This window comes from Neovison vison, chromosome 6, assembly GCF_020171115.1.
Source record: "Neovison vison isolate M4711 chromosome 6, ASM_NN_V1, whole genome shotgun sequence".
Taxonomy (NCBI): Eukaryota; Metazoa; Chordata; class Mammalia; order Carnivora; family Mustelidae; genus Neogale; species Neogale vison.
In genome coordinates this window covers 171,546,335-171,562,309 of record NC_058096.1, presented here as the reverse complement: position 1 = coordinate 171,562,309, position 15,975 = coordinate 171,546,335, and the positions used below count along the sequence as shown (strand labels likewise).

Below are 15,975 nucleotides of genomic sequence, written 5' to 3'. Positions count from 1 at the left end.
TCTTATTTGGCAAAGTCAAACATGCTTCCATTAGAATGCTCTCCCAGGGATGCTTGGGTGGCTCAGTGGGTTAAATTTCTGCTTTTGGCTCAGGTCCTGATATCAGGATCCCAGGATCAAATCCCGCATCAGGCTCTCTGCTAGGCAGGGAGCCTGCTTCCTCCTCTCTCTCTACCTGCCTCTCTGCCTACTTGTGATCTCTGTCAAATAAATAAATAAAATCTTAAAAAAAAAAAAAAAAGAATGTTATCCCTAAACCTCTGAAACCTTCAGCAAATCACTTAACTTTCCCTGGTCTATTGATCTACATCTGAGTCACTTTCATTCCTTATGAACTGAATGGCCTTATATGTCACATGAAGTTTATACTCACTATTGTGTCTTCAATATCTGACAAATTGGAAATGCGCGATAAATAATTTGGAAGGAGTAACTTCATCCCATTTGCAGCAGGGAGCTATGAAAATAATATTTGGTTTAGAAAGAACAGGTTAATCACTGACGACCTTCATGAGATTTTACCTGTTAAAATTCTCATCTGTCTCCACACCTGTCTCCTTAATGGCACCTAGGATACGTTTAAAGCTGCCTCTCCTGGAAAACAGAAATGATCATAATTCCTGTCATGCTCTGAAATCGAAAGAGAGAAGGTGAAGCAGTTTTTTTTCAAAGCATGACTGGCGTATACACATTGCCACAGCTAATGAACTAGCTCATCTCTCATCAGGGAGACTCGCCCACCTCCTGACGCTCCGCCTTCGCTGCAACTGAAGTTCCTCCCATTCAGCCCGGTGCTAGGGGCTCATTTACCAGGTTGGCCCGTGCCTCCGTGTGCGCAGGCGCACCACTAACCCTGGAGAACGGGCGGGCGGGGCCATATTGCGTCATCGGGGCGCGCGCTGCGGACGGCGCTGTGGTTGCCGGAAGTTGAGCGGCGGTAAGTGAGCCGCGCAGGTGAGGGAGTGTGGGGGGTCCTGTGGGTTGAGTTTTGGAGGCCTGGTGGGAAGGGGCGAGCTCGGCAGTGTGGGCGAAAGTCTTGGTGGATTTCAGGATCCTCCCTTCTCCGGGGAGTCACTGACTCCGGCTCTCACCCTCCTTCTCCAGCCACATCCCCGGGAATTGTTCAGTCCGGGGTCTTCTGACTAGAAAGCACCTAGTGTCCCATGTCAGCCCCTCCTGTCGTCTGGCAAGGAATCCTTTGAATCTTCGGTGTTGGGATACCGGAGATAGGACGGCAGGGTTCTTATCCTGGCTTTGCCTGCATTTGCTCTGTGACTCTGGCATGTCACCTCTCTCCTTGCCTCTCTTCCTTCATCTGTAAAATGGGAGTGATGATGTCGTTTGTGAAGCGAGGGCGTTAAGTGAAGCCAGTTTTTATTTAAGGGCTTTCTGAGCTAAGATTCTCTACTCTTCAGTTTAACCCAGGGTTACAAAGTTTAATGTTTATTCAGTCAGGTAAGGTAAATGTAGGTGTAAGAAATATATTTTCATATCAGAAAGAGTCAAACGTATTTTTACTGAATTGAACTTATGAGCACAGCACTAACATGTATGAAGTTGGAGAAATGAAAACAAAACTCGTGTGTTGCACTCGTGTAATCTCTTGATTTTTAAACACTGACGACTACAGTTTTTTCAAAACCAATTTTAAAAAGATGTTTTTTAACTACAGCTGGAACCCGGCATATCTGTGACTGCCAGTTTCAGGCCTCTGGGTCCCAGGTTCCCTTTCCCATTGAATACTTGGATTTCTTTTGTGACACTCCTGCCCACGGGTTAAGTTTCTTAAGTGGCAGAAAACTCACTATTTCTGGTTATTGTTGTTCGGTCTTTCCCTAGTTTTGACTTAGGCCGTATGTTGAGCTGAAAGCGCCTACCCCATAATCTCAGCTCATTTTCCCTCTTTCAGGCCCTTGGGCTTTCCCTTCCACTTTATTGCGCACACACCTTTGAAAGCTGCTAGTTTATCTTCTGCTTCACACCGTTTCTTTTCCAGGCTGAGCACATTTAATTTATTTACCCATAGTATATGCTACAACAACTGAGAATTTTGTTATGTTCAAGGCATCACTGTAAGCACCGCTGATGTAGAGGTGCTGTTCATGAAGCATACCTTTTGATCGTGGTGGTGGCAGTTGTGGCAATTGTCAATAATATAGTGCTTTTAGTGGATGGTAGGTGTTTCAGATCCTGTTGGACCCTAGAAAAAAGAAACAGTAATGTGATGGAGAGTAACTGGGGATAAGCGGAGGGAGCTATTATAAAATCTAGCTGGTCAGAGATGCACTCTCTGAGGAGATGACTTTGGAGCTAACATGCGAATGAAGAAAAAGCCAGTCTTGTGAAAGTTCATATTGCCTAATTGTTTCTCCATCCCTCAATTCTGTGCTGTGGTCTTGTTAAACTGTTTACAGGTTGTGTCTCACTTGTAACCCTTTGCTCCTGTTGCTTCTACTGCATAAAACATCTCTGCTTCCCCTTCCATTTTTCTTGGCCAGCTCCTCCCTAACCCTCATGTGACATGATTTTGAAATTCTTTAAGGAGTTAAGTACAGGACTCTCAGTCAAGATGCACATCTCTGGCCTCAGGGAGTTATGTTTTAAGTCAGGGAGATAGACCACAGCACTATGGTATGAAGCTATTGAGATTTGCCAGAAGAGGACTTAGAGCGATCGTTAAGTCAGGCTGAGGCGTCAGAGAAGGCTTCTGTGAGGACATATTGCCCATAGGCCTGAAGGATGAGCAAGAATAGTTAGGAGAAGAGGAGTGGAGGTGGGATGAATTGCAGACATTGGGAATGTTGTGAGCAGACGTACTTGCAGGTAGTTCACCCAGGCTAAGATATGAATGTGGAAAGGTAAGCAGGAGGCAGATCACAAAGGGCTTTGTGGGCAACATGAGATTGTATAATACATAATTAAGAACACAGATTTTGGAATATAAGTTACTTGTGTACCTATGCCGGCTTTGCCATTGAACTAGTTTTGAGACCTTAGGCAATCACTCTAAACTTCAGTTTCCTCACATAAGCCAACCTTCCAGGGTTGCTGTGAGAATTGAATGCTTTATGTTACCTGCTTGATGTTGGTAGATGGTAAATGATAAACTGTAGCTGTTAATATTGCCATGCTAAGATTTCTGGACTTTCTTGAAGGTATGGTGTTGAAAGTTTAAAAAGGGTGTGACATGCTCTCATCTATTTTAAAGTACCCAGACGGTTCCATGGTGATTACACTGGACAGGGTAGGGCCAGCAGGGAAACCAGTGAGGACACTGTTGCTTTGGTCCAGGTGGCAGAGGAGGGAGGCCTGAACCAAGGCAGTGGCTGTGTGGAGGGAGACAGATGGGTGGGTTTAAGGGACAAAGGAGGGGGTTTACTGGACTGGTAGTTACCACCACGGATAACACCACATGGGGAGAGGAGGAAGATGAATTGGGATATGGGGGATGGAGGGGATGGATCCTGTGTGTGGATGTAAGTAATAACAAAGTTCTTTGATTAGTGGTCCTTGATTTGTTATCCCTGATCTCCTCTGAGATTTTATTTGAAAGTCCAAATGGCCTCTTTTCTCCACTTTGACCCATGGGAAGTGAAGTTCTGAAATGCCTTCCTCCTGATCCTTCTACCTATCTCTAGTGTAAGGCCTGGTTGTGTATTTGAGGGAGAATAATGAGATGCTGCCTTGTTACCCAGTAGACATTATACAACCCCATGGTCCTGGCCGACTGGGTACCAACAACTCGGTGTCAGGCCAACCCCAGATGATCACCTCTGGGGTTTTCTCACACCTTCTTTGTTGTGATTACCCTCCCTTGAACTTTTCCTGTTTGACAGTCTGTCTTTGAGAGTGTGGTGTGTAAAAGAAGATCTTTTTCCTCGGGGAGTCTGACCATACAGACCAGGGCTGTACTTCTTTTGTGGTGACCTGAGCACCACCCCGCCCCACCCCCAGTCTTTGTTGTAGACACATCCTGTCCACTATCATGCTGTGGGCTCCTGGTGCTACTTGGCACTCCCCATCTGCATTTGGACGGCTCTCTTGCCCATCTCCTCCTTGTCTTTCAGATTTTCATTCCTCTCCCAGCTTCCTAACCTTACCTTTGACTTCACTAAGTTGCAACCATCAGTTAAGGCTCCTCAATTGCTATCATTTACAAACTTACCTCCAGCTGACCATATCACTTTGCCTAATTTTGTGAAAGAAATATGTTTAAGGCTAATTCTTTTACTTGTGCTGAGATTCCATCTCCTCCTTTTCCTTAGGACTTGTTTCCATCATTTATTCCGTTTCTTTCCTGCTTAACCATATCTTCTCGTTTAAATATCTGGGAAAAACAGAACACCTTCCTGTTAACTTCTGTCATCACACCACCTCTTCCCAACCACATTTCTTGACTTCCTAAAGTCGTCATTCACTAAAATCCTGCTTCCACCCACAGGTCCTCCAAAATTGCTCTCCCTAGTCTTCACACCTCTGTGTTACCAAAACTCCTGAACATTTTTTCCTTACTTGTCTTGGATTCTGAGCACATCTGATATTGCTGATACATTGCTTCATTTATAAAAACCACTCCTGCTTTGTGCTATCTCTCTGGCTGTTTCCCCTGTATCCATTGTATCCTTTTTTCCTCCTTTTGTCCCTTACATGCTAGTTTTCGCCAAGGCTCTGCCTTATACTCTGTGCTCTTCTCACCCCCAACTGTGCCAAAGACCCCTGTTCTGTGCCCTGAGCTGGGATCTCTCCTGAGAACCAGTCCTCAAACTCAGTCCAAAATGAAGCTCATCAGCTTCCCTCCTATAGTTCTTTCTACATCCATTCTGACTCATTCTCCTCCTTCCATTTAGTCATTCCGGCCAAAGCCTTGGAGTCATCTTGGACTTTTCCCTCTCATCCCGTCCCATATAGTCATCAGAGTTCTACAGATTCTCCTTCTTTGATATCTCTTAACACATTTTCCCCTCCATTTTCTCTCCTACTGCCTTAGTCTGGGCTCTTCTCACTTCTTTCTCTATACCTGCATGGCTCTGAGCTGCTTGCCCTGTCTGGCCCTTAGTGGTGCTGCAGTGCCCTTTCTAAAATACCGATCTTTACTAAAATATAAATCCCTGCTTTTTCAGTCTAATTTAGATACCTCTCCTTCCTCCTCCCTTAACAGTCTGTACAAACACTTATACTCTACAGCACTAGTTTTATGCACAGATTGCTATACTGTCATTCCTGGTCTGTCTAACCCTCAAAACTTAGATCCTAAAATGCAAAGACCTTAGCTTTTTGCCGTTAAATGCTGAAATATAGCACAAGAACTTGTACATAATATATTGAAGTTTATTGAGGGAATAACTAAGTGGAAATCCCTCTGTCTCTGACACATTTTATTGGAAACATTAACTATGTTTTTGAATACCTCCTGTGTCAGAAACATGCATTGATGTCCCATCTTATAAGTGGGGAAACAGACTCAGAGAAATTAAATGACTTGCCCAAGGTTGTGTGGCTAGATGTAGCAGAGGTGGGATTTTAACTCAGGTGTCTCTGGCTTATGAAGCTAGGCCCTTCCGTTACCATACTGCCTCCAGTGTATCAGCCTGCATTGTCCAATTTTTTTTTTTTTACTTAGATTTAAGACCCTATGTTTACCTCTATGAAGTTTTTAGTCCTACTAAAATAGGCCTGTTATATCAGCTGGTCAAAACCTTTTTTATTCTGAACTTTTATTATCCATCATATTACCTATTCCTTCCTGCTTAATGTCGTGTATAGAATTGATAAGCAAACCTTTATCATTATCCAGGTTATTGGTAAAATGCGGTAACTGTACCTTATTTAAAATATTTGTTTATGTGATTTCTGTGTCTGTTTCCTTGTTCCAGACCCCTAACACAGGGTTCAGCACACATGAAATACTTAGTAAATACTGATGAATATTTGTCCACACAGACAAATAAAAATAAATTGGGCAGAACCAAAGAATGAGCCAGTGAACACCTATTAGCTCCTTATTAACATCAGTTAATACCTTAACCAACATTCTTTGAATAAGATTACCAGTTTTTGATCCCTCTGATTATGTCAGTATATCTAGTTATGACATCTTCATCTTGTCTACTAGGATATTTGGAGCATTCTTGTCAGAGACCTTGCTGAAGTCCAGATATCCTAAGTCCTATGTCTGGGGTTCTTTGACCAAGAAAGAAGTGCTGTTAATCTGTTATGACTTGTTCTTAAACCATAGTGGCCTCTTATAATTACTTGGAACTGCTTCATTCAGTTGTACAAGTTGTACACTGAGTGAGAGGCCACACCTGAGGGGTGTTTTGTATAGGTCATAGGCATCATGGGTTTGTTTTTGTAGCACCAACTTTCTGGCAATAAAGGGTAAAATGTCTTGAGCCAACCTATCAGTGTATTACAGCAGTTTTCTAGGTGAAGGAAGTAAAACGTCTTCAGGAAGGGTTGCAGTTTCCTAATTGTACAAAAGTGCCACGTGATCTAGAATGACCCACATGACACTCCTCCTGGGAGCAAAATCTCTGTCCAGTGGGATGTAGAATCCAACCCTATTCTCATCTTTGGAAATCAATATTTTGAATATCTGGTATCAAGTATTGGCTTGGCCCAGTCTTCAGCCCCTCTTCCTTTTCCAGGACTCCTTAAATATCACTGAAACTGAAAACCACAGAGCCTCTGTTATTCAGAAGCTAGCCTCCATAACTCAGCCACTTTCAGGAAACCATCACGGGTTTTACTTGTTGGTTGACACAAGGCTCCATAGTGATTCGGGTGAATCCAGGTGGCTGTCCCTCATATACAGAATGGAGCAAAGTGACACTGTTGATTGGTACAGGTAACAAAAAGGACTCAAAAGCAGGCAACCAGTCTCCATCTTCCTTGTATTGTCTCTCCTCTCTCACAGGCCTTCTCAGCTTTTACAGCTGTCACTACCTCTCCCTCCTAGGTTTGGACGCCCTACAGTGCTGGTAGCCAGTGGACCCACTCTCAAAAACAGGCTGAACAAGAACAGAGTGTGTGTGAAGCTTAAGGTTATTAAAGCAGAAGGAAAGCCAAAGAAAAACAACTTGCACAAGTAGCCAGTGAGAATGAAGGTTATAGTTTGAAGAGTTTAGAGGTGACTGTCAGTTCTCTGATTGACTTCTTGAAGAAGCAAATAATGTCGATTTGTAGGGGTAAAGGTGGCATATGTGACGCGAGGGAGACAACTCATCTGCAATAGCAGTTATCTTCTCTGCGTATGTGATCAGCTGTGACCACTTCACAGTACAATCATAAAAAGAGCCATTTTAGATGACTTGGTGTCTTGTGGAGACATCAGTTTGGCTCAAGGGCATCTTGACTATGATGTGATTTTTTAAAAGGAATCGAGGCTTCTGAATCCAGCTGGTTCCCCTGTAGGAGTCCTGAATTTTCGTCTTCTGGTTAAGCCTAATCTGTCTTCGAAGTTTGGAACTTTGCCCCACCTCCTTTTGGAAGGGAGGGTTTGTAAACCTCCCTCTTTGGCAGCCTTGCACATTATTTCCAAAACTCATGAACTCACAGAGCATTATTAGCTGACAAAACATGCATTGGCTCCATATGCCAAAGGGGCCCTCTCCCCACTCCTGACCGTCTCCACCTCATTTTTTTTTTTTTAACCCATAGCAGCTAAGAATATACTCTGTTTGTCAGTAGGACTTGGCCATATGGTTTGGTGCTTATTTTAATGACTGCCAGAGCTCGCAGCTGGGAGAACGAGAACAGAAGTCTGCTCTTTGTGCTCCATTTTGGCCCAGAGAAGGTACTTTGGGGCCAGACTGCGGTTATTCTGGCACTTCTGCTAAGTGAATGGCCCCACACGGCCTCAGGGAAACTGAACACAAAGTGCTCCTAACCCTTAGAACTTACTCCTCTGGACTTCTTGATGACCTATAGCAGGAGACCATCCGTTCCATTTTAATTAAACCTCTGTTGTGACTGCAGTGCTCCTTTGAGGGAGGGGAGGCTTCAATGAGGCGTGTTGGAGGCAGAGAAAATTTTCATAGTGAGTATGGGGAAGGGCAACCACATTAGTCAGATGCTATTGGCTAACGTGGGAGGATGTGTTGACAAGAACTAATAGCCGTACCATTAGTTGACTGCTGACTGTGCCAGGCACTGGAACAGGCACATCACACACTTTCTCATTTAGCCCTCCCAACAACCTCAGGGCTTGGGTACAAATTATCCTGATTTTGCAGATGAGAAATCAAGGCACAGGGGATGAAGTTCCTTGCCCGTGGTTCCTCAGCCAGTGAGAGTTGGAACTGGAACTCACACTTGGGTCTATCTGAAGACCAGACCCCCAATTGCTATCACTTTAGCCTCCCTTCTCTGAACCATTAAAAGTCCCCCTGCCCTCCCAAAGCAGACAAATAAAACCCCAATGAACATAGGTGGAAAGTGATAGCAAGGCGTTTTTTTAGTACATTGAGGCTGGTCTCTTTTTCTGCTGTCCCTCCAAGGGTCTAGTTTCCCTGAACACAAGTTTGTTTTATCACCATGATTGTTGTTTATCTTCTACCAATTTTACTTCTTCATTTTTACAAAAATCCTATACTGGCTTAATATTTGCTGTGTCCAATCCTGTTGGCCCCCCACCAGAGGGAGACCAGTTGGACAGACTCAACAGGGAGCCTTCCTGCTCCAATTAATTATCTAAGCAGCAAAGCCAAAATATTTCCTTCTTTAGCTTCTTTAATAACAGATGCCAGGGAAATTTATGGAAATGATACTTCGTTTAGCCTTATTTAGAGCAATGAATTTCTTTTCACTGAAGCTAGATTTAAATAGGTCATCTGTTAACTATTAAATGAATACAGGAAGGTTCTTTGTAGGGTCATGGTAGCTTGAATACTGGGGTTTCTGTTTTACTTTTTTTCTTTAAGTATAGTATACATATATTAAAGTGCACTAACCATAGATCTATAACTCATGTGTTTTTACATATATATGTGCCCTATAACCAGCTCCCAGCTCAAGTTATATAGACTATGTCCAGCTCCCCAGAAGGCTTCTTATTTCCCCTTCCCAGTCATTAGCCCCACCCCAGCCTATAATTACTCTTCTAACTTCTATCGGTTTTGCCTGCTGAATATAACATAGGCTAGATGTGTGCAGGCATTAACATTGTCTTCATATTTTATTTTGGAACAGTTTCAAACTTGCAAAAACCTTACAAGAATAAGACAAAGACCTTTCATATACCCTTCTCCCAGAGACTACATCCAGATTTTGTCTCAGTAGCAACCTTTATAGAAGCAGAGTGTCATGCTCGCTTCGGCGGCACATACACTATAGAAGCAGAGTGTCAACCCAAGATCACATGTTGCCCTCAGTCATCATGTCTTTCTCTTTCACTCTGGAACAATTCTGTAGTCTTCCCTTGACTTTTAAGATCTTGACACTTTGGAAGATTATAAGCCAGTCTCAGTCACTGTATGGAATATTTTTCAGTTAGGATTTACCTGACATTTACTCTCACTGAGCTCCAAGTCATGTTTTTAGCCGAGTGCTGTAGATGTTTGTGCTTTTCATGGCATTCCATCAGATAGCATGCATGTCTGTTCGTCCCACTGATGCTGGTTTTAACTTTATTCCCTCCATGAGGATGGTGTCTGCCAGATTTTGTCACTGTAAAGTGACTTTTTCTCTCCTTTGAAATTAATCATTTTTTTGTGGAAAGCTACTTTGTGACTGTGAATGTAAGCTTTTAACTCCTGTACCATGGGAATATTTTCAGGAAGAAAGATCTATTCTTTACTAATGTTGTAATTTTTTGATTAAGGTTTCATTTCAATTGATTTGTACATGCATATCTCTTGCCTACTAAGGTCTTAGTCCTAAAAAAACAATAGGTTTAGAGACCTTTGGAGTATATGGACTATTTCCATATGTTGTTCATGATTTCTTACTCTAATCATCACATTCCGTGGTAATGAGCTTTGTCTTCCCAATTGCAGAAGCCTGGCTTATTTCTTTCTCTTGCTTCTCTTGTAGAAGGTACCCATAAAAAGGTTTCTAGAACTCATCTTAGTAACGTTTGAGAGCCACTGTGCAAGAGACTATGGTATATTGAGAGGAATATGATCCAGGATCTGTAGCTTTAGAGTTTACAATCAGATTGACGGGGGTAGACAGATCAGAGAAGAGCTGGACAATAATACTAAACGTGGAGGTAGCTCAGAGAAGAAGTGATTAACTGTAGCCAATGGAGAAGAGCAAACAGAGTAATGAGAGTGAAGGGCAGCTCCGGGAACGCTTTCTGGAGCAGATAACCTCTGAGCTGGATTTTGAAAAGTGCGTCAGTCACAGGGACAAGGGTGTCTTTTAGACAGCTAGCTATTTGTTCAGAGTTGAGGCGGCAGGACAGCAGGCATGTGAGGGGAGCACTAAGCAGCTTGATGCTTCTTCAGCATCAAGTCAGAGGTGAGGAGCAGTGGGACCACCAAGGTGGCTCCAGAAAAGTTGGAAGGTAGTAGTAGGGGTCCAGGAAAAAGTAGGAAACATCAGATGTGTGGTAATATGCCAGTTTTGTATGTGACATGCCACTAATGGCATTATTTATTTATCTGAGAGAGAGCACGGGGAGGGGCAGAGGGGGAGGGAAAGAGAATCCCCAAGCAGACTCCCCACTGAGCTCATATACCTATGTGGGGCTCGATCCCAGGATCCTGAGATCATGATCTGAGCTGAAATCAAGTCAGCCACCCAACTGACTGAGCCACCCAAATGCTCTGAGCTTCAGTAAATATTAACTGGGCTTCATGGTAGCTTACTGATGCTGACATATGTGTGAGTGTTCTGTGTAGACTTAGTTTTTCACTTCATAAAGATGTATTTGCAACATTACAGGGTTTCTACTGTAGAACAGCAACTGTGGCCTTGCGGACTGCTTCACCAAATGACAGGTGTGGAAGATCGTCTAGTGCGAGGGTCCTCAAACTGCAGCCTTCAGGTCAGATCCTGACCAAGGCCTTTTTGTGTGTGTGCAGTCCATGAGCTAAGGATTGTTTTTACGTTTTTCAAGCATTGTAAAAAAGGAGAAGAAACTATGACAGAAACTGTTTTGGCATGCAATGACTAAAATATTTACTATCTGGCCCTTTTCAGAAAAAGCCTGCCAAAACCCTGGTCTCATCTGACTGCCTGATACAGTAATCCTTTGTACAATATGACTTGGCAAATAATCATCTAATATATGCTCGGACACTTCCACTAATGGAAAATTCATTATCTCTCCAGCCAATCTGTTTCTTATTTGGACAGTTCAGGCTATTAGTAATATTTAAAGTCTGCTGTAATTTGTCTCATTATAGGATCTATTGGCCTTTTTTGGGGGAAGAGGACTATTATTGTGTGTCAACATTTACTGAGCTCCTAATATAGTCTAGGCAGTGTGCTGAGGGCTGAAGAAAGATGAGTAAGACATGGTTTGCACCAGGGATCTCTCAGGTGTTGTTTCTTGGAATTAAAGCTGCTATGCTGGTAGTCTTGGGTGTCTTTCATTCCCCGTCTTGCCATTGGGTTGGGACTTTTTCTTTAATTATTTTATTTATTTCTCTATTGTTATTCCACATACACAAAATTCATTGAATTTTGAACACAAATTCAGAGAGAATAAGCCATACAGTGAAAATAAGTCTCTCTACACCCTTGTCTCCTGACTCTATGTCGCATTCTTGGGAGGCAACCACTGTCACCCATTTCCTGTGGGGATTTGACTTTAAAGAACAGCACTACCCAAGGTTTAGGACCATTTATAAAAAACACTTTCGGCAAGTACTCAGACATTGGTGTTTTATGAGCTCCTACTTTGTATAAGTTGCTGAGTGTGACTTACTTTTATTTTCATAAAGTCTGAAATTTGCACCACGTTTGGGTGGTACACATAGCCCCAGAGTTTGTATTTACCCACCTGCTATTTAAGTTAAATCTTGACTGGATATTTTGGCTACTGCTGGGATTCTTGCTCCTGACAGTGTTGAATCCTCATCAAAGCCTCTCTCTTTCAGTGGAAGTGACACAATCCCATTTTGTGTAACTTCCGGTTTCACATCCTGAATGTGATAGAAATAGTTAGAAATGAAGTTGAACCACATTTATATTGATGCCCCTGTCAGTTTCCTTCCTTGATTATGTCTGTTTGTAGTATTGAAGTATGGTAGATATAATCTTTAACTTTCTAAGCAAAGCAGAGGCCAGAATTCTCACCTTGTGCTGTCTAGGGCTGTACAGGCACATCATTTTTTTTTAGGAAACAGGTGCTGTTTGGATCTAGGTTAGTGACAAATAACTTTGTACCTATAACTCACTACTCCTTCCAGAATTCCATTCTGATCATTACTTCCTTAGATCTTCCCTTCCAGCTTAAGGAGATGGCAATGTGATACAGATGTATGGGTTCTTAAATGATGCAGTTATACTTGAGTGTGCTCTTCAGATGTTTCCAGCAATGTCCTCATCACATATTGCTGCTGCTGAGGACCTTTCTGTTTTCTTAGCCTGTCAAGCAGTAGTTCAATGGCTGAATACCAACCACTTTCTCTTGTGAAATAGGCTCTTGGGTTCTGTTTGAAATTTCTAAAGGCTCAAATAAGTCAGAAAATGTTTAAAGGATGTGTCTCTTATGCATATCACTTTGTTAGTATGCCCATCTGTCATCTTCTAAGTGGTCTTCCTGAGTCATTTTTTCCCAGCTGTTGAAGTGTGGTATAGGAGAGAGTCTTCTCTTTCATCTCTGGCACTGGCAAAATTCCATCTTGATGACCTCATCGGGTCATCCAAATGATGATGAGTTACCGCTGACCTTTAAGAGTAAGTTGTGGATGACTAAAGCGTGTAGGAGCCTGATGACCCATCACACAGAGGCTTTCAGAGATCCATTTGTACCACTGTCTGCTGCTGTGTTGATTTCCTTCCATAGTGGATGATTACTCTGGCTATGACCTTTTTCTTTTGACTGTTGGAGAGTAAGTTAGTATGAAAATGTTTTTCAAAATGGTTTTTTCACATATGTGTGGCTGATAGGCAATAAAAAGGCTCTGAAAAGGGGTGTCTCCCTTCGAGGCAGTACAGATACAGTGATGAGAGAGTTGGGGCTTTGAAGCCAGTCAATGTGGATTATAATCTCAGCTCTTTTCCTTCCTAACTGAGTCACTTTGGGCAAGTTACTTGATACCTCAGTGCCTCCATTTCTCTTCTATAAATTAGGCATAATGCAATCACTTTAGAGCTTGTCCTAAGATAATGTGTAAAATGTTTAGTGCTTGGCACAGAATAAAAATTCAATTAGAATAGTTACTACTACTACTGCTATTATTTAAAAAGTTTTGAAAAGCATATAATCAAAAAAGCAAGCATGATTCATGATGGCAAACGCCCTAATGAAGTTTTCATCTGTCATCACAGAGAAGGGACCCATTGATGCCCACTGACTGTGGGCGTTAATGAGAGCTTCATAAAAAATCTTAATAGATGAGAAGGAGTTTTCATGGTAGAGATGGGGAGAGGTTTCCGAGAGAAAGGCGTAAGGCTGGGAAACAAGCAAGCTGAGACAGTGTTGACACCTTATTCTTTCTGGGGGTAAGGCTGGTAAGATTTTGTTTGTTTAAACAAGGGAGTGCCCTGTGCAAATCAGTTCCAGTAGCAACATAGATGTCTTGTTTGAAGACAGAATAGTGGAAAGCATTGAAGAAGACAAAGGCAGTGACCTGTGAGCATGTTAACTCAGGAGCTGAGGTATGAGATGGTGGGCCTGACCTGTGCAGGGGGATGGAGGAGAGAAGAGAAGCTGACTTGGATACAGGAAGCACAAAATTGCATGAAGAGTATGGGCATATGGAATTTGGATCCTCGCCCTCCCCACTTCACTGCACTTTCCTACCTGTATGTCCTTCTATGGACTTCTTACCTCTCTGAACCTCAGTCTCTTCCTCTGTAAAACCGGAACTGTCACTTATTAGGGCCTTCGAGAGGAGTAAATTCAGATGCATGCCCTGCTGCAGTGCCTCATCCTGGTCAATGCTCTGTAGCTGTCACCTTCATCTCATTCCAGAGGCCCGTTTAAGGTTTAGCTTCTAGCAATTACTGATTTACTGAATGTGAAAAATAGAAAAACTGAAGATGACTTTGAGGTTTTGACCTCGGATATAGTTGGTACTATTAAGTTAACTAGGACATACTGGGAAATAGGCAGAATTTTGGGAAAAGAAATGTTTAGGGTGCCTGGGTGGCTCAGTGGGTTAGGCCGCTGCCTTCGGCTCAGGTCGTGATCTCAGGGTCCTGGGATCGAGTTCCGCATCGGGCTCTCTGCTCAGCAGGGAGCCTGCTTCCCTTTCTCTCTGCCTGCCTCTCTGTCTACTTGTGATCTCTCTCTCTCTGTCAAATAAATAAATAAATAAATCTTTAAAAAAAAAAAAAAGAAATGTTTAGTTTGGGGTTTGCCAAACTTGAGTTGTCTGTGAGAAATCCAAGTCTTGGCTTTAAAACATACAGATGACCCTTGAACAATGTGGGGGAGAGGGGTGCCGACCCCCACATAGTCAAATCCATGTATAATTTTTGACTCCTCAAAACTTAACTACTTATAGCCTCTTCTTGGCCAGAAGCCTTACTGATAACATCAACAGTCGATTAACACATAGCATTAACACATAGTCGATTAACACAAACAACTAGGTTATAGGTATTATAGAGTATATTCTTAAAATAAAGTAAGCTAGAGAAAAGAAGATATTATTAAGAAAACCTTAAGGAAAATACATTTATAGTACTGTACCTTATTGGAAAAAGCTCCATGTAGGTGTGGACTCGTGCAGTTCAAACCTGTGTTGTTCAAAGGTCAACTGTTTGTTTGGAGGGTAGCTCTCTAGAAATGTAGTCCTAAAGTTCACTGGCATATAAATAGAAATTAATGTAGAAAATGAATTTTGCTTTTGAGAAAACTTACAGACCAAGAAGAGGGCTGAGCATGGATTCTTTCAAAAACCAATAGCAGAAAGCATTGTGGAGGAAGAGTAGAAGGGAATGATTGGAGGAAGCCATTTGGGTATTCTAGACCCACGTTTCTCAGTGCAAAGCCCCCAGATCACCTATATGAGGGTCTGTTTCTCCTTTGGGCACTGAAGTCTCAGTGCATGGGATCCATAAGCTTTCCCTGGGCCAATGGAAATAGATGTGACCTAGAAAGAGATGAACATTCTGAGAGTACAGAATTATAAAAAGCCTTTCAAATAATTAAAAGCCAGAAATTATTTAATATGGGATGAGGGTACATTTAAATATATTTGAAATGATTTAAAGGTGGGCCCTCCAAAAGTAAGAGTGCCAGTGGCCTGAAGCCATCAAGTAGTACCATACTTGAATCAGACCTGCCTGGGCACTAGTCAAACCTGGGGACTCCTGGTCACCCTCATCCTCCCTTCTCCTCTCCAGCAGCTGGAGCCCAGGCATCCTCAGTTTAGTTTCGTTTTGTTTCGTTTAGTTTTGTTTAAGATTTTATGTATTTATTTGTCAGAGGGAGAGACAGAAACCGGCAGAGGGAGAGGTAGGCTCCTCTCTGAGCAAGGACTCCGATAAGGGATTCCATTCCAGGACCCCGAGATCATGACCTGAGCTGAAGGCAGACACTTAACTGACTGAGCAACCGAGGTGTCCCTTCATCTTCAGTTTTTAATAAGCCCTCAAGGTGGGGAAAGTTTGAAAACCTCGGGTCAGGCATTGTCTAACGTATGATACTGAGAATGCATACTAAGGTGGTGGGGAGTTTTAAAGAGCACCTTCTCTGAGACTTCCTCCCTACTCCATACTCATCTCCTCCTGGAATTTTAGCATTTTCATGTAGTGCTAACTTTGCACTTTACCATCTAGTTATTATCAGTCGAAAGCTTGTTATCTCTTTTTTAAAGATTTTATTTATTTATTTATTTATTTATTTATTTG

At 42.5% G+C, this 15,975-nt stretch overlaps 1 protein-coding gene across 4 annotated transcripts in view; it reads left to right on the top strand.

Moving 5' to 3' along the window:
* The first annotated feature begins 870 nt into the window (after window positions 1-870).
* ATG7 (autophagy related 7) overlaps window positions 871-15,975 on the top strand; it is a 254,848-nt gene continuing 239,743 nt past the window's right edge. For 2 of the 4 annotated variants that reach the window (XM_044252987.1, XM_044252988.1), the window contains exon 1: window positions 895-937. The gene's annotated coding sequence lies outside the window, so the exon portion shown is untranslated. Of the gene's footprint in view, window positions 938-15,975 lie in introns of all 4 variants that reach the window. The other 2 variants (XM_044252989.1, XM_044252986.1) reach the window with 2 other exon arrangements.